Genomic DNA, 19,508 nt, shown 5'->3' on the forward strand with positions numbered 1-19,508 from the left:
GACCCTTCTGGGTTTTCCCCCAGGCAGCTTGTGAGCACAGACCCAAGATTAGGCAGGAAGCTCTCCTGGGAGGTGAGGGCAGTGCCTGTCTGTCCTCCATTCCTGGTCACACCTCCTCACAAGTCTCCTTCCCCTCATACCTTGTTTTTTTTTTTTTTTTCCCTTTGTTTAGATTACTCTTTCCACTGCAATTTCTGATGCTGCTCCTCCTGCCACCCAGCTTATTCCTGCAGCTCCTTCAGATCACTGCATCTTCTAGCTCCAGAGTAGATGTTTGCTCTCCACATTATTCCTCTCGACGCTCGGCACTTGGTGAGACCTCAGTAAACACTAATGAAAAACTGCTATCCAGTGCAGCCCTTGCGTGGTCATAGAGACAGAAATCCTTGCATTGGTTAACTCATTTTAGTGTTCTGTTTTACTATTTTTTTTAAAGATTGTTAATATTGTGTTTTAAGTAATTTTAAAGCTTTCCCTGAGTATTGATTCTAACATGCAACCAGAATTGAGAACCACTGGGCTTGGATAATTGTTATCAGTTCTGGTTACATGTGAGTATTCATTAAAAAAAAAAAGAAAGAAAGAAAGAAATTATTCTTGTTCAAAGCCAGCATTAGTAACTTAGCAAGACCTTGTCCCAAAGTAAAAAATTTTTTAAAAAAATGTCTGGAGATATGGCTCAGTGGTAAAGTGCCTCGGATTCAATCAATGGTACCAAAATGAGAGAGAGAGAGAGAGAGAGAGAGAGGAAGAAAGGAAAATATTCTCTAATTATGACAGTAAAAGTCCATTTTTATAATTTTCTAACTAATTTGACATTTACATACAGCTGCAAGAAAGATACATTTTTAACAGTAAGAATGAGTGAGAATAGATCCTTTGTTTATCATTATTTCAAAGATTTTCCTTCTCTACTCTTTTTTTTTTGCATACTACTTTCTGCCACCACGACCCTTCACCAGTAAAAACAAAGCAAAGCAAGTGGAGGAGGGAAAACAAAACAAAACAGCTCTCATCATAGTGTAGTCAGATGATCAGAAAGAAGAGGAGAGAGTATCAAGCAAGAGGGGAAAATATAAAAACAAGAGGATTAGATGACCTCAATATAGTGGTTTTGCTGAGGAGAAAAGGAATGTTGGAATGTAAATGGAAAATTCCCCTGTCCTGAGGTACAAGTTTCAATTCTGTAGCTTTTAATCATGGAAATAAAACAGGGTGTAGGAACCTTACCAAATATAGATCCACCCTGGCCAAGTCCAGGTATATACCCATCTATAAGCACTTAATTGCCTTCCCCTGCTCAGCACTTTCCACATTCAGCTAGTGACAACCTTGCATAGGACACCAAGAGGACGAACGCACCAGGTAAGTTAATGAATTAGGTCTGACATCGCTTAGTAATCCCTTGGTTCTCTGGCTGTTTAGGTCGTATTCAATGAATGTACTGCTGGCTTGAAGGATTTGATGTGTTTTGCTATTTTGATTAATAAAATGTATTAATTAGTATTATAAAATTTTATTTTGCTATTTTGATTTGATGTGTTTTGCTATTGCTATTGATCAATAGCAAACAATGGCCAAGAATATCAGATAGTTTTTGCTGCTCTGTGAACTAGAAGTTTAGCACCCAAAGGTAGGCACTCTCCTTTTAACAGAAGAAGGGTAGAATGAATAACAAGAGCTGGAGTCCTCCCCACAAGCAAGTTATTTCACCTCTTGGTGCCTATTGACCTCATCTACAAATGAGATGAATAATGATACCTACTTTGTATGGTTGTTAATAGGATTTACTGAGTTAGCTGATATATGCCAAAGCTTGTAATTTCACCTGGCATGTGACAAAGTCTCAGAATGTGCTAGCTATGATCATTGGTAGCTACTTTGTATAAGCAGTTCTTCTATAAATACTTGTTTTGAAAACATGAACTTAACCCAGTACAACTGATATATAGGAACAATTTGAGCATAATGCAAATTTCAAGTTTATCATGTACAATTTGTCTGTGAATAATACCAATGGAGCCCAGGAAACTGTAATAAACTGTGTTATGTAGGAAAACCTAAAATGCACAAAGACACACACCTGAACCATCTCCCAATGGCTGCAGATCACTGTGTGGCAGGCCATACCCACCTGCATCCAGGATCATGACTTCTGATCTGACTTCAAATAACCTCCTTCCACTACTTCATAATAACTTATCAACTGCAACCCTTGGAACACCCACTTCTTTTTTCATGGTATTTATGCATTTCTTGATAATTTAACACAGGTAAAACTGTCCCACCATTTTTATTAGATCCCTGTCTTTCTTATGTGTCACTGACAGAGTTTTTGTGTGTTATGCCTCTGATCCCATTTTTCCCCACAGACTCCATGGTTTTTAACATACCACTTTTCATCATGCTGTAAGAAAACATATGTTGCATTATGGTAGAACTGACTGTAAGTACTGTAATTAGCATCTTTGCCATTGATAAATCAGTAATGTGGTTATCAGCACTAAAAGTGAATATATTTTGAACTTGCTATATTTTAGTTAGGTTCCTTCACAAAAACTATTTTATTAAAATTACTCAAACAGGGTCTGGGATTGTGGCTCAGCGGTGGAGTGCTCACCTAGCATGGGCACGACCCGCATTTGATTCTCAGCACCACATAAAAATAAAGGCATTGTGTTATGTCCATCTACATAAAAAAAAAAGATTCTCTCTCTCTCTCTCTCTCTCTCTCTCTCTCTCTCTCTCTCTCTCTCTCTTCTCTCTTTAAAAAAAATTACTCAAACAGTATTATAAAAGATGTGTAAAGATCCTTCCCATGAAAAAATTTAGGGAAAAATCCAAGAAAGCTATCCCACTAATATAAGGAGCAAACCACCTGTAGCCTTCTCTCTGGAACTGGTTGGGATGCTTTCTTCTCACTTAGCAGGAATCTCTTCCTAGGTTTCTCCCATTGTACTCCCACAAGCTTCCAGCATTAGGCATATTCATTTAAGAAATCGTTTATGTGATTTTCCACATTTCATCATTGAACAATACTGCACAGGCCTACTCCCTCCTAGGAGCCAAGTCAGGTATAGGAGATAAAGAAGAAGTTGAACACAAGGATGAATATGACACTATTACCTCCATATTCCCCTGATGGAGTTATTTTCAAAAGGGTTTAGCTCATTCATATCACTTAATTAAACAAATAAATTTAAAATTAATACAACAAGAATACCTACTTTCCCCTCCTTTCTTGCTTCTAAAAGGCATTCACAGTTAGAGATGCTAGCTAAATATAAATACATTTTTTAATTTTTTAAAATAGTACTATAAAGCCAGGTGTGGTGGTGCATGTCTGTAATCCCAGTGGCTCAGGCAGCTGAGGCAGGAAGATCATGAGTTCAAAGCCAGCCTCAACAAAAGTGAGGTGCTAAGCAACTCAGTGAGACCCCGTATCTAAATAAAATACAAAAAATAGGGCTGGGAATGTGGCTCAGTGGTCTAGTGCCCCTGAGTTCAATCCCTAGTACCCTCCTCGCCCCCCCAAAATTTTGGTAGCATAAATACAATATTATCTATTAATTCATTTCTTGACTACAATTAGGCCTCAAATAATAACTTATTGGTTTTTTTAAGAAGCTTTAGCTTTAATGATAAGTGATTACATTTTTTTTCCTGCAAGACTTTAAATAGAATACCATGTTAAAACACAGCATCAACATCATTGCATAAAAAATGATTTCTCAAATACAGGATACTGACCTTTCTTACTTCTCCATTTATGTCTGGACAGGAAGACATACATTAACTTCCAAAGGGTGAGAAAAAGAATCAGGACAAGAGGGACCCAGAAGAGAACACCTTTCCCTTAGCAAAATAGGGACATCATGTTGGGTCTCCAAGAGAATCTTGTTGACAGTGTAGTCTATCCGGTTGAGATGACTGAAAGCTTATCCCATTTGAAGGCAGAGAAAGGGACTCTGAGGCCACAGTAGGGGCTGTGCCTTCTAAAGTCTCTTTCTCTGTACCATCTCGAAATCCCAAGTCAAGCCAACATGCAGTGCTTCACATACAATTAAAGGGGGTCACCTTGCTGGCCACAGTGGTACACACCTGTAATTCCAGCAACTTGGGAAGCTGAGGCAGGAGGATCACAAGTTCAAAGCCAGTCTCAGCAACTTAGTGAGGCCATAAGCAACTGGGCAAGACCCTTTCTCAAAACAAAAATAAAGGAATGGAGATGTGGCTCAGTGGTAAAGCATTCCTGAGTTAAATCTCCAATACCAAAAAGATAAAAAAAGGGGGTCCATCTCTGTTAATTGAGCTTTTGTATAAGGTTCCTTGTCCTTTGAATTCAATAGATTAGTAATTCTACTTAATTCCTTTAGTCTCTGGTGAGAATACCGAGATTGAGACAGCAATTGCCACTGTTTGAGTCTTCAATCTTTTTTGAGCCAATGTATGAATTTTAAATCTCTCCAAATTTTCCACATTCTCAGAGGGGGCCAAGAGCAGGCCTCAAACCCACCTGGCTGCTGGACTTTTCTATTCACCATATTTGACCACACAGCTAAGTGATCAATGGAGAGCAGTCAGAAATCTAAATGAGTGGGAGCTTTATTTTAATTGGAGTATTATTGGTCAGTTCCAGTGTCAGGCACACTGTCAGGAAGGAGTCCTCAAAGGCAAACATGGAAAGGCCAACTTCTGTGGGTTCCCATTTCATGCCCTGCCTGCATGTTTCAAAGGCCACCAAGTAGAAAGTCAGTGCACTAGAAATAATGCATAATATACAAGAACAGAAGTAGGAATTAGAATCTAAATGTTGAGTACTAAATATATTAGACCTTTCTTAATGTATATCGGACTGAGGTTGCTAGAATTAAAAAGGCTTTCAAGTACAGAAGAGTTAATATTGCCTTAAATTTCTGGATAAAATTCTGAGCAAAATATGTGCAAAACAAAATTGAGATCATTCCTGACTAACCAAGTTAAACTTTTTTAGATACTGAAAGCAAAACTCTCTTGCTAACTCACTCTCTCCCGCTCTCTTTTATGCGCGCACACACACACACACACACACACACACACAATGCTCTTCAAACAAATATCAAAAAACTACTAGAAAGTTAAAAGCAAAGACATGCATTAAAATGCATAAAATAAATTCTAACTATATCTGGAGTAAAGAATTCTAATATTGATAAAATAAGAAATTTGCAGAATTAAAGCAAAGTTCTACCCTTATCACTCTTTCACATGTAATTTCATAATGTGTACAAATATTAACCAATAGGAAGAAAGTGCCTAATGGATCAGGAAATTTACCAAATATTTCCAAATCATATTCAAATAGAAAGAATGCTTTCCTATAAATAAACAGTACAGAAGCCAAAGAATCAAAGAAATAAACATGAAGTACACAGAAGGAAGAAGGCCCAAATGGCCCCAGTCTGTTTGTTAATTGGTAACTTCTTAATCTCTCGGCTAAGAGAATTCAGCTGTTGCCACTCTGGATATTCTCAGAGGGTAGAAATGAAATTAAACCCATCCAAAGCTCCCTGAAATTCATGTGTACTTATCTAAAACACTATTTTGAAGTGTTATAAGGAACACTTTCCTTTTCACTTAACAAAAAAAAAAATCATGCCTTAAATTCCTGCTAGCTGCCACATACTTGTCCCTGTGAGATGGAGGTGGTGAGTTTGAGGAGGAAGCCTTGCCCCCTGGAATGCAGGACTCTGACTTGGATTCCCCCAGGGTTTCTAGCACTCTTGGGAGTAGCCTTTATGCGAGCTATGGCACTTCAGAGTATGCTCAGTGTTATAAGTGATACAAACTATATCCTGGGTGGTACCCAGGCAGGCACTCTTTGTTCTTAATTTGGCTTCTTTGCTTAGACCATGGAATATATTTAATAGCTTCTCTAAAAAAAAAAAAAAAAAAAAAAAAAAAAAAAAGAAGATGTGCTATAAAAAATCAAACTTTCCCCAGGAAGTGGTAGTAATCTTGAGATTAGAAGCAATGAAATTTCTAGGGGTTGGGCTGGGGTTGTGGCTCAGTGGTAGAGCGTTCACCTAGCACGTGTGTGGCCCTGGGTTTGATCCTCAGCAACACATACAAATAAATAAAAATAAACATTTTTATAAAGAAATTTCTAGGGGTTGAAGATCTATTGAGGAAAACTGTATGAGATCATCTTTGAGAACACACTTTGGATAAAAAGCCATGAATAAGGCCAGTGTTGGCCACCATTACTGGAAATGAAACTGAGGGACAGATCTCACTGACTTCAACTCAAATCTGCTCCAGAGTCAACTACCATCTCTCAGGAAAAGAGATATTTAGACAAGATTCAGCATGAAAACACCCTGAATTTTCCTAGATTCTTCTCTATGTTGAGTTCACAGGACCCTTCAAAACTTTCCTATTGTAAAGTTGTAGCTATAGCATCCTGAAGGCTTCTCATAATGAAACCAGCCAGTCAACCCAGAAGAAAATGGGTCATCAAGGTACAGTGAGAAGCATGGAAGGACTTCTTTATTAAAATCCACCTGAGATTTTCCATCTAAAAGTGCCAGATGTTGAGGATAAGAGCTTCTGAATAATAGTCCTTGTTCCAGACAAGTCCAAGGGAGTATTCATAGCCTTTACCTTAAACTCTCAACTTGGCTCAAACTTCTAGACCTAATTCCACCCTGATTTCTCCCCTCTCTTCTTAACTCCATGTAAAATTAACGTTCTCTTTCTTCTGACACTTGATCTCTTCCATTTTGCTCCTGGAGTCCTTTAGATATCTTGGCCAAGCACTCACCCTGCTTGTCTACAGACCCTGATTTTCTCAATTGGCCTATTCCTGAGCCATGCTAATCAAGAAAGTGGTCTCACCAGACAGTAAAGACAGGAATTCGTCTTTGGTTGCCAACTATTTGTTTTTCAACTGGGGCATATTTTCTACCCATGGATATTTGTTAATGTCTAGAGGCATATATGGTTTTCATAGCTGAGAAGCATTACTAGCACCCATGGGCATAGCGGAGGGATGCTACTAAATATCCTCCAGAGCACAGGGCAATCCTCCACATCAAAGAATTATCCAGTCACAAATGTCAATAGTGCTGGGGATGGGAAACCCTGATATAGACCTAGTCCCACAGATGGGCCATGGGAACCCATGCTCACACTGAGTCAGGCTCTCCTTCAGCCCCCTGTTGTGTTGTCCTTCTTGGTTTGAATCCCACCTCATGTGCCTGCTTCAGGTTATGGTCTTTTCCTGATGAACTTGCCTGACCCTGCCTGTTGATTGTGGTCTGACTCCTTGGCTTATGCCAGGACCTTCACTGGGACCTCCGATTGGAGTCCTGTCCATCTGGATGCACAACATCATCACCAATCTAATTGCTACTATTATTGCTGTGAGAACCCCCACTACCAATCCCTACTTAACAGATCATACCTGAGGAGCAGACTCAGGGAAGTAGGACTGATGTACAGTCCCTTTGGATACTGTATTCTGGACTGTTGGCTGCCCTTCTAAGGGGCCTTCCCTACATCCTTTTATGTCACCTAACCTGGCTGTAATTTCTCTTCACTTCACTCACAAAAACTGTGTCACTGAGGTTCCAGAACCTCCCCCAAATGCTTTGAGAAAATAATGTCTAATGGAGCAACACTGAGCACTATGCTGAGGCAGGCCTGCACAAGGCAGGCACTTGAATCCAAGCCCTAGAATCATGATGAGTTTATCTAGGACACTGCTCTATAACGACAACAGTAATTTCTTATAAGCCACCAAAAGTTTTGTCTCTCATTCTGGTAGTTATTTCAAACTTGTGTATGACTAGTCATCCCTTAAACCCTGCAGTAGAGAACAGATCCAGAACCATTTCCCTGAAAGGAGCAGTCACACATCCTGTCAGGATAACATGCTGCCTCTGGGCACAGTGTGCCAGGTCTCCCTGACATGGCAGAGAAAGTAATTCCAGGAAAACTTAAACCTCTTGGCCTTACTCCAGATTGAACCAAAAGAGAAAATAAGACAGACAAAACAGCAGATAGGGAAGCTGGTTGATATGATTCAGTCCACAAATATGTACACATTCAAGAAATTAATTCAGGTTCTTAGTACAATAAGGTATACCTCAGGGGTGGGGGTGACCCAGCTGCAGGTGCATGTATAAAGTAATTGGAAGTCATGGTATTCCCAACTAAACCAGGGCTGGGAGTAGTATGTTACTGCAAGATGACAACTTTGCTGTAAAATCACGTTGTCGGGGTGGGAGTTGGGAATTTCAACATCTTGGTTTCAGCCTCTATTTTTGCTTTATCATTGCTTCTTTAAAAGTTAGTTCTATTAGATTCTGAGTATGAAAGACTCCTGCAAGAAAGACTCCCAAGAAATGAATGAAGAAGTGTCTCAGGCATAGGAAATAATCATCAAAACTTAACCTTCCCTAATACAGTGACACCAACAATTTTCACTTAGGAATCTACATCACCAAAAATCCCTCAAGGAAAGGACGCTGAAAGTTATCAAAGATAAAATCTAAAATAATGCAACTATTTCAAAGAAAATGGTGATAAAATTTAAAATAGCACAGCCATTTTAAGGGTTCTCTATATCTAAAGCAATGTCTTCTTATTTTTACAATACAATTTTAAATACCACATAAAGCTCTTTGAATTCCCCTGGAAATCATAGAGAGCTCCTCACTGAGTATTGGTTGAACACACATGTTGTGCAAGTTTTTTAGTGATGGCAATGGGTTTCTTTTAAGCTACCAACCCCTTCCACATTCACATCCAGTATTGATATTGGCAATGAAGCAGCTTTCTGGGGTTTTCATTACTCCTGAGCTCAGTCCCCGCAGAAGCCACGTGCACCAAGGAGTTATAGATGTGTCCAAGTAACATAAATTACTCTCACATATCACCAGAGAATACAAATAGGCCATGGCACTAAATCAGTAAACCATGAGTAAACTTTTAAGCTATAGTTGACAATGAAATATCACTAGAAGACTTGAAATGCACAATCAATAAAGCAGAGCAGGGTGCTTTTCCTGTAGTAAGATCAGATTTACCAGAGGAAGCCTGTCAGCTGTAAACACACTCTCAGCAGCTCCATCTTAACCAGTTCTAGACTCTTTGGGGATGAGTGAACCCCATTACTCCTGTCACTCACTACAAACTTCAAGCTAAGACAGTTCCATATAAATTGGCCCTCACACTTTAGCTAATATCTTCATTGCACAATTAGCTGAATGTGGGCTAGGAATGAAATTCTATATAAAAATAGACAAGTCTTTACCTGAATATGTTCATATGATATACTATGAACAAAAAAAGCAAATCTTAAAAAAAATGAATTTTAGGAATGGATTTATTCTATTTGAGCTTTATAGTTCACAAGGATTCTACAAATGCTGTGCTTAATCCAGTGTCACCTCCAGGGGGACCTTCTGGTTGAGTTATGTTAACTATATGACAATCCCTGCTTCTTGCCTTCAGTCATGCCATAATAAAAGTCATTATCGCTTGACTGGTATCACAAAGCTATCTTTCCACTATAATGGAAATATCTTGATCGGATCTAACAGGTGGATTTCAGAGGAACTGAAAGTCCACAAGGGTGGGGCCTTGTGCCATGAAAAGTGGCTCCAGATCTTAACCATTGGCTTGATTAACCTGAACAGCACAAGTAACTTATTACCTGAGTTGAGTTTTTATGGTTTTAACCAGGTCAATCTAAGCCAGTATTTTATCCTTATCAAGGGGAAATTTTAGCCACTGCTTTTTTTTTTTTTTTTTTGAGCGTGGAGAAACAGGCATTATCATTGTACTTGGGTCTTCCTCCACACCCCATTCACTCTTCCCTTGACAGTACCCATAAGCCACTTTCTCTACCGTTAACATTTTCATTAATAAGATGATTTGGTGTACATTTGCCTTATTCCCTTGTCTTATTTTTTAATTGTGTTTAAATTGGGGCAGGAAAAAAATAATTTTTCTTAGAATAGCCCAACATTTGGCACGTTAGTTGAAAACACCAAGAAATACAACAAATGGCCCTGGGCATGGTAGCACATGCCTGTAATCCCTCTGACTCCAGAGGCTGAGACAGGAGGATTGCAAGTTCAAAGCCAGTCTCAGCAATTTAGCAAGGCACTAAGCAACTTAGTGAGATCCTGTCTCAAAATTAAAAATAAAAAATGAAAAGGACTGTGGATGCAGCTCATTGGTAAAGCACCCCTGGGTTCAATCCCCAGTACCAAAATCCCCAGTACTAAAAATAAAAAAATAAAAGAAATATAATAAATGTCTGCAATGGGAGGGGGATAAAATAAACCTGTTAGAAGATCTTTAGGGGTTTGGTGCTTGGGAAGTTTTTGTATATGGGAGAGATGTTTTGACCTCAGTGGATGGTCGAAGCTCTTATTGGCTCATGCAGCTGATTTTGCACATGGCTTTTTAAAAATTCTATTACTTGAAAAAAGAGCCTTAAAAGTTTTAGGTAACATGATATTTCAACCCTGGTAGATGATTACAGCTTGCCCTATGGTTACCTTATATGCATTATTTTTTAATATTGCTCATTTTATGGACTGTTATAGCCTAAAACAAAGTTTCATGTCCCCCAGCAAAGAAAAAATATGAGACAATTTGACTTCAATAATGCGGTGACTAAGGGACTCTTAAAACCTGGGGCTCAGCCAAGCACACACATGAGAATGACCTCAATGACACCAACCGCATAAGCCCAGAAAATTCCTGGGTGTTAGTAGGTGCAGGAAATGTTATGGTGAAATCTTAACACTGGTTTTACCATCTAGGTGCAGGCAATTCAGAGACCTCAGCATTTGCTGCCGGGCCTCGGGGCCTAGTGTTTATAACTGGGATCTGAGCAGGCTGCTTCTGTGCCAGAATCCAAGCTCTTAACCATCTGTATTAGTCTTCAGTTGCTTCTGTCACAAGTTACCACAGATGCATAGAAATATAAATTTGTTCCCTTATAGTTCCTGAGGCCAAAATGAGACCTACTGGTGTAAAATCAAGGAGTTGGCCAGGGTGCAATCCTTCTGATGCCCATAGAAGAAAAATTTATTTGCTTGACTTTTCCAGCTTCTAGTAGCCACCTGTATTCCTTGGCTCATGGCCTTCATTTATCCTCAGGAAAAAAAAAATCATAGCATCCTCAAATATCTAATTCTGACCCTCTTGCCTTCCTTTCATAAGGAACCTTGTGATTATATTGAGCCCACCTAGATAATGCAGAATAATCTTCTCATCTCAAAATCCCTAATTTAAAGACACCTACAAAGTCTCTTTTGTCTTGTGAAGTAGCATATCACAGATTCCAAGGGATTAGGAAGTGGACTTCTAGTTGGGGTGTGCATTAGTCTATTATACCAGCACACACCCAGCCTCTCTTTCAGGTAAATACCTCATTTTGGACCAGAGTCTTGGACAACATACTAAGTCCCACATTTTTGGAATATAATTTTTTTCTGAGATAATTTCTTTAAAGTTTGAGGTTTGGCTTCTTTTTAAAATGTGAGCCACCAGTAGAAATATTAACTTTTAAAATATTTTCACTGGTTATGTTAATAAAAAGCCCAGCATTGAACAATACATTTTCTGCAGCCTTACAGAAACCACAGTGGTCCCAGGAAGAGAACATTCTGGCTGCAGGTATGGAAAGAGCCTCTCATTCTGCCAAGGATGTGGAAGGCCTTCAGCCCAGCACTTAAAGGAAACCAGGACAACTGCAGCTCCTGTGCACTTATAATTCACAAGAGCAATGGGATTTTATTTCAGATTTTAATTCTTTGGGGTTTTATCATCTTTAGGATTAAACATGTAAAGGAATTGGTCTTCAGATTTTAATTTTTCTGAAGGGATTTCACAATGGGAGGAATTATATTCAAATTTGGGACATCTCCACATTGTCAGTATTTTATTGATGGGGTTTCTTTGTGTGTGTTTATTAGATTTTATTGCAGAACCTCCAATGGGTTCTATTGGGCAGTGGGAGCAGGAAAGAACTAGGGAGAACATTTTTGGCCTTGGAGTCCACATAAATAATGCATTGTTTTGACCCATTTCAAGGCCGCCTGGGGCAAAAAATCTTCTTTCTGAAGAAGGAGGCTTGCCCAAACCAGTCCTGCTGGGTTAAGTTGGTTCAAGTCCAGCAGGATGAGTGTCGATGGCTGAGGACATGAAGCAGGCTGCAGCATGCTATTGTAGAGCCAGTTCCGTGCTCCACAATTTGGGGGCTCCTTTCTTCTATAGTAGGGCCCCCCAAAATGTGATAGCCAGGAAAGAAACCACATTCTATAATATCAGTTTTGTTAGTTGAAAAGGTGATGCTTTGAACTCCATCAGATATCTTTTCTGGTCTTTCCTTCAGTTGGATCCAAATTGAGCTGAAAACAAGGATGGGATTTTCCAATTCCCACAAAACTCCCAATGTGTTTTTTTTTTTCCCTCCTAGATTATTATCTTGACCATCCAACTGACCTTTCTTTCCAGTCAAACCTTGATGTCTCCTGGCATTTGAGTTTGTAATCATATGCCTGGAGCAGGAGATCTTAACCCCTTTTGTGACATAAACACCTTTGGCAATCTGGAAAATCTACAGGACCCTCTGGGAGTAATGCCTTTAAAAACATAACAGAGTATCCACAAGACGACAAAAGTAAACCAATCAAAATAAAGTTTTCAAAAAAAATTGGAGCACAAAATTTAGATAAAATAAATAACAAGATCTAGAATGTGACCTTCAAGTGCCATAATTTAAATATAATGATGAGCACAGACAATATTTTAAGATACTTTCAGCTACTATAATAGGATATTAAATGTCTGTGATGTATATTGGTATAAAAGCCATAAGTTAGGGGCTAGAGTTATGGCTCAGTGGTAGAGTACTCGCCTCACACGTGCAAGGCCCTGGGTTCGATCCTCAACACCACATATAAGTAAATAAAATAAAGTTATAAAAAAATTTTTAAAAATCATAAGTTATAACTCAGATATGATGAATTACCCACATTTATTAGAAGAAAATGTCCAATGTCAGTTAAAGTTCAAAGAGAATGAATATATAATTTCTTCCTTTCCAAACTCACAAACTCAATCCATGAAAACCCAAGCTATAAACCCTGAATTTAGAGAGTGGCTGCATATTACTTATGTGCCTTATAAAAATCCATTCAACTTTTCACCTTTGTTGGGTCTCACGTCTCATTCTTCATACTTGCCAGTCTCACCCCGCTTCACGCTTCAGTGCTGAGCAAATCACAGCAAATCAGATCATTAACACTAGAACATAAAAAATTCAGATTTGGGACTGGGGTTGTGGTTCAGTGGTGCAGTGCTTACCTATCATGTGTTAGGCACTGAGTTTGATTCTCAGTACCACATATAAATAAATAAAAATAAAGTTCTATCAACAACTAAAAAAATGAAGTTTAATTTAAAAAAAATCAGATTTACACACATGCAATCTCTTCATCTTAAGTGATCTCTCCAAATCACAAGGATTATGTATTGTGCATTAAATTGTACAAGGTTTAGTTAGGATTTCTCATACTATAGGCATGTATGAAAATTTTGTAGTACCTGGTCTAATCGAACAGATGTGAAGATCTACTATGTTTCATAGTAAGACAAGCTTGATTAAAGAAGAAAATTCACCCATCCTGTTTATCTTTAGATCCCAGTTTGGTTCAAATTGAAGAACCTCAACAAACATTTATGCAATGAGCAATTGACACACTATTCAAATGATAGGGTTTTTTTTCCTTTTCTTCATTTTTTCTTTTTTTTTTTGGTTCAGGGGATTGAACCCAGCCGGTCTTTGCCATGAGCTACATCCCCAGTGCTTTTCATTTTTTTATTTAGAGACAGAATTCTTCTTAAATTGCTTAGAGCATTGCTAAGTTGCTGAGGCTGGTCTCAAACTTAAGATCCTCCTGCCTCAGCCTCCCAAGTTGCTAGAATTATAGGCATACACCACAACACCTGGCTAAACTCATTTTTCTCAGTGAAGCAAACACATATTAAAGAGTTCAAAAGTTATTTGGGAAATAAGAGCACATTATTGATAAAATTAGCTTTGATTCTTAGAACATTTACTTCCTTATTATTAGAAAATATTAAAGTTTCTCTTTGAAAACGCTGCCCAAGTAAACAGGGAATAAAACTTACCTTCTTTCTTTTTCTTCTTCTTCTTTTTTTACTTACAAAAGATATAGTGAAAGTGTGTATGAATTCTCTTATTGACTTTAATGAAGAAAACATAGTACTGTAACCTGGGGTCTCTTCCACACAGGGTCTTCGGAGCTGTGACAATATCCCACTACCTTAATGAGTATATTTGCTCAATTAATCATGTTAATCTTTGCTCCTTTCATGTTATTCAATAGCCAGAATTTCATTCTTTTTTTTTCCTAAAATAGATGGATCCTTTTTCAAACATAAGAAAACATCAATTAAATTTTATCTGAAGTGTTTTGAGTATGTGATAGGGGTAGTAAAATCCAATGTTAGTATATCATAATTTTTTTAAACTTCAGGTTGAAACCCATTAGTAGATTGTGAAATGATTTTAATGGATTGTAGACATTATTTTTAGCAGTATAGTGGAATAAAGTAAAGAATATCAAAATGAACTATATATGATAGTGTTTTTGGTCAGCTTTTAAAATAAGCATACTACATAGATGCAGCCACAGCACAATTCAAAATAGCTAAGAAATGGAATAAATCTAGAGGCCCATCACAGATGAATGGATAAAGAAATTATGGTATACACAATGGAATATTACTTACCATAAAGAAGAAATGACTCTGACCTTTGCCAGCAAATGGATGGATCTGGAGAGTATAGTGCTAAGTGAAATAAGCCAATCCCCCCAAATCAAAGGTCAAATCTACAACAAGGGTTGGGGGGAAGAATAGAAATGTAGTGAATTAGACAAAGAGGAATGAAGGAAGGAATGAGGGACAGGAATAAGAGAGACTATGGAATGAATTTGACACAACTTTCCTATGTTCATACATAAATACATTACAGTGAATCTCAACATTGTGTGCAACCACGAGTCTGGTATCCTAATTATCCATTCCTGTTTGTATAAATATATCAAAATGGATTCTATTTTCATGTATAACTAAAAAGAACAAATAAAAAATTTTTAAATTAAATAAATAAACTTGATCAAATGTGACAAGACAAGCAAAATAGGCTACTATAAAAATTATTATTCTGCTGATTTTATTGTGTTTTAATGCAATCAAGCCCATGTATGCCCCAATATACACAACTATAACTCATATCTACATTGTGTTTAATTATGTTATACATAAATATTATTTTGTACTATCTATTGGAGAAAAAACACATTTGAAATATAGACTATTAGGCCTGAGTTTAGGCATGAGAAAGAATTTATGGATACAATGGTTGATTAACTACATGCCACAGAATCCTAGGGCATCTTTTAAAGCTGACTTAATTCGTGTTGAGTAGAGACTGGGGCACAAATTACTGCCACAGGATGCATGCAATGCTTCATGCAGTAATGAAATCTACCACATAGCTTAGATGTGCATAAGTGGCTATATCTTCTAGGTTTGTATATGTACTCAATGATGTTCCCACTATGACAAAAATCACTAAATGACATATTCCTCAGAACATATCCCATCCTTGCAATATCTGTGACTGTATATAACTAGCATATTATTTCTCCAAGTCTGTATTCTGTATTTCATTTTAAAATATTTTTTAAAATAAGTACCAATTTTCAATGTATTTTCTAAAAGGCCATATTTATAAATTAATTAATTTAAATTAGTTAAAAATTTCTACATCAGACTCAACAGCATCCTCACCTATTCAACTCCACAGTTATCCTAAGGTGAAACAGAAGTTAATCATCCAAGAAAATAATTTTCTTTCTTATTTGAAGATTGTTACATCTGGTAACTTAAAACCTCATATTAAAGCCTGCATTCATATTTAATAATTATTATTATGAATAACATTTCACAAGTCTAACCAAACTCTATTTTACAACTCTAATATAGATTATTTCATTTATTAACATTTATATGAAACACCCATTTGGTTGCTGTGAAGACAGATGAAAGTGCTTTATAGCTTTGAATGTGTTGAAATGCCACGTACAGTGTAAGATGAGCCTCGGAGAAAGAAAGAACCAGAGTAGTTCCACAATTCAGCAGCCGTGTGCTGGGTAGGACATGGTATCAAGGGGAAATCCTAGGAGTCAAGGTAAACATCTTACATTCAGATGTGGTTTCCAAGTCTTAAATATTACCCACAAACTGTAGAAGCTGTCTCTTGCTATAAAAGATCTGTATCAGTCAGCTTTTTATTACTATGACCAAAGTACCTGACAAGAACAACTTAGAAGAGGAAACATTTACTTGGGCTCAAGGTGTCAGAGGTCTCAGTCCTTGATTAGTCACATCCATCACTTTAGACTTGAGATCAAGCAGAACACCATGAGAAAAGGGCATGACAGAGAAAAGCTGCCCAGCTCATGGCAGCTGTGAAGCAAAGACAAAGGAACAGAGAATGGAACCAAGGGCACATCCCCAATGCCCTACTTCCTTCAACTATGCCCCATCTGCCTACAGTTACAATTCACTAGTTCATTCAAATAATTAATGCATCAAATGGATTAATCCACTGATGAAGTTTCTACTCTGATAATCTAATCTCACCTCTGAATATTCTTGCATTGCTTAGCATATGAGCTTTTCAGGGTCCATTAAAAATCCAAACCACAACAAGGTCTATGATCTGTAATTACCAGAATCTAGGAGGGCTTCTTTGAATCAGTCACCTGTGTTCAGATCATGTTTTGTTGCATGTCACCTGCCCTCTCAAAACAAAGGGTAAGAATCAGCATTCAAGACTCTTTTCACAGTAGCTGGAAAGCTCATCTTCTCCTTGAACTCAAAGATGGTCTCTTGCACCATTCCTTGACAAACAGAAGACTGTGAAATTAGGGCAGTGTTTTTCCAGAGATAAACAAGGTTAATGGATATTCCATGGTGGAAAACTGCCAGTTCTAGATTCTGCCAGCTTCCATCCAAAAGAACTTACAGAAGGGTTGTCTGGATTTCACTCACTTCACCTCAAGGCATCAGATTACCCAACACAGGCAATAAACATACCTCTTCCTTATTGTCCTGGTTGCCTAAGCTCTTTCAGTGGGTATCCCTGAGCTAGAGGCCAGTTCCTGCCACAGCCCCAAGCCCCAAACAACTGAGACCTGTTGTGTCATATGCTAAAATTCAATCAACAGACCAAGTCCCCACTTGGTAAAATCAAGGGGAAGTGGAAGAAACTGACAAGCCTCCCACCTTTTATATTATTTGAAAATAACAATAGTATTAGCCAAGAAACATAAAGACTCCTTCAAAAAGTAATCATGTACTTAAGTCCATTATTGCTAAAGAATAAGCATTCAACAAGTTGTAACTAACTTATTCCATCAGAATTAGGTACTCACACTATCATACTTTATTCAGCCAGAGGGTTAATGGGAGGTGCTTGAGGTGATTTTGCTAAACACAAAAACAAAAACAAAAAAAGCCTTTTATTAAAAACATAGGTCTAATTGTCCAAATAAATCAGGCATATGATAAGAAAACTAAGATTCCAAGTACTCCCAAACCACAAGCATGAATGTAAACAAAAAGAGAAGCATCAAAGTTAAGCTGTCTGCTGTAAGACGGACTCTGCCTTTTATAAATCCCAGGCTGCATAAACTGTGCTGCTTCAAATAAAAATTGACCTGAAAGTCCAAAGAAGATCTGAGATTGAACATAATTTTCAATCAATTCTGTCTGTGTGGCCATTTTAGAAGTCCTGAGTAGCAGTTTCTTAAATATTTGACGAACAAATGAAAAGATGCCACCAGAGTGTGATGGTGTGAGCATTTTGCAGATGAGCTAAACATTAAGAAGGTTTGTTTTTCCAACTCTTTGCAAGGCATAAACAACAAATGTGCAAGTATTAACATGTAATCCACACTTGACCCCAGGGATATTATGCTTGCTTTGTTTTGTTTATTTTTATATCCTTTTCACAACTTAACCAGGAGACAGTATTATTTGCATGTTTTCCAGTTACTTAGATCAGAGGACTAAGTAGAACCTTTATATTTCTAGACACTGTGCCTAATGCATTGTGGCTTGACCATGCTTGTTTTTGAAAGGTCACACATCTCTAAACAGTTGGACGCCTCTAAGTAAAAATCAGTGCCATGATCCATGTTTCAATGAGACCAATGATAACATCACAGTTAATGGTGCTGCCTATCATTTCATTCAGTAGGCAATAATACTTACTAAATTAGTGTGTGATGGTTGTTTTTTAAATTTTTTAAAATTCTAATTTCTTACGTATGACAATTCATATTATAGAAGGTATTACAATTCATATTACACATATAGAGCACACTTTTTCATAGCTCTGGTTGTAAACAAAGAAGAGTTACACCATTTGTGTCTTCATACATGTTCTTAGAGTAATGATGTCCATCTCATTCCACTATCTTTTCTACCCACATGTCCCCTCCCTTCCTATCTCACCTCTTTGCTCTACCTAAAGTTCATCTAATCGTCCCATGCTCCCTACCTCCAACCCCATTATGATTCAGCATTCTTATTTCAGAGAAAACATTCAGCATTTAGTTTTTTGGGATTAGCTAACTTCACTTAGCATTATATTCTCCAACTCCATCCATTTATCTGCAAATGCATTGATTTTATTATCTTTTAATGCTGAATAGTATTCCATTGTGTATATATCCCACATTTGCATTATCCATTCATCTCCTGAATGGCATCTAGGTTGGTTCCACAGTTTAACTATTATGAATTGGTCTGCTATAAACATTGATGTGGCTGTGTCCCCGTAATAAGCTGTTTTTTATGTCCTTTGAATATAGACCTAGGAGTGGGATAACTGGGTCAAATGGTGGTTCCATTTCCAGTTTTCCAAGGAATCTCCATACTGCTTTCCATATTGGCTGCACCAATTTGCAGTCCCACAGCAATGTATAAGTGTACCTTTTTTTCCCACAGCCTTGCCAACACTTACTGTTTTTTGTATTCTTAATAGCTGCCATTAAGACTGGAGATGAAATCTTAGAGTATTTTGATTTGCATTTCTTTAATTGCTACAGATGTTGAAAATTTTTTTCATGTATTGCTGATTGATTGTATATCATCTTCTGAGAAGTATCTGTTCAATTCCTTGGTCCCTTTATTAACTGGGTTATTTGATTTTTTGGTGTTAAGATTTTGAAGTTGTTTATATAGTCTAGAGATTAGTGCATTATCTGATGTACGTGTGGTAAAAATTTGCTCCCCAAATGTAGGCTCTCTATTCACCTCACTGATTGTTTTTGTTTGTTTGTTTGTTTTCTGAGAAGAAGCTTTTTTTGTTTGAATTCATCCCATTTATTGATTCTTGA

Source organism: Urocitellus parryii, chromosome 6, assembly GCF_045843805.1.
Source record: "Urocitellus parryii isolate mUroPar1 chromosome 6, mUroPar1.hap1, whole genome shotgun sequence".
Classification (NCBI taxonomy): domain Eukaryota; kingdom Metazoa; phylum Chordata; class Mammalia; order Rodentia; family Sciuridae; genus Urocitellus; species Urocitellus parryii.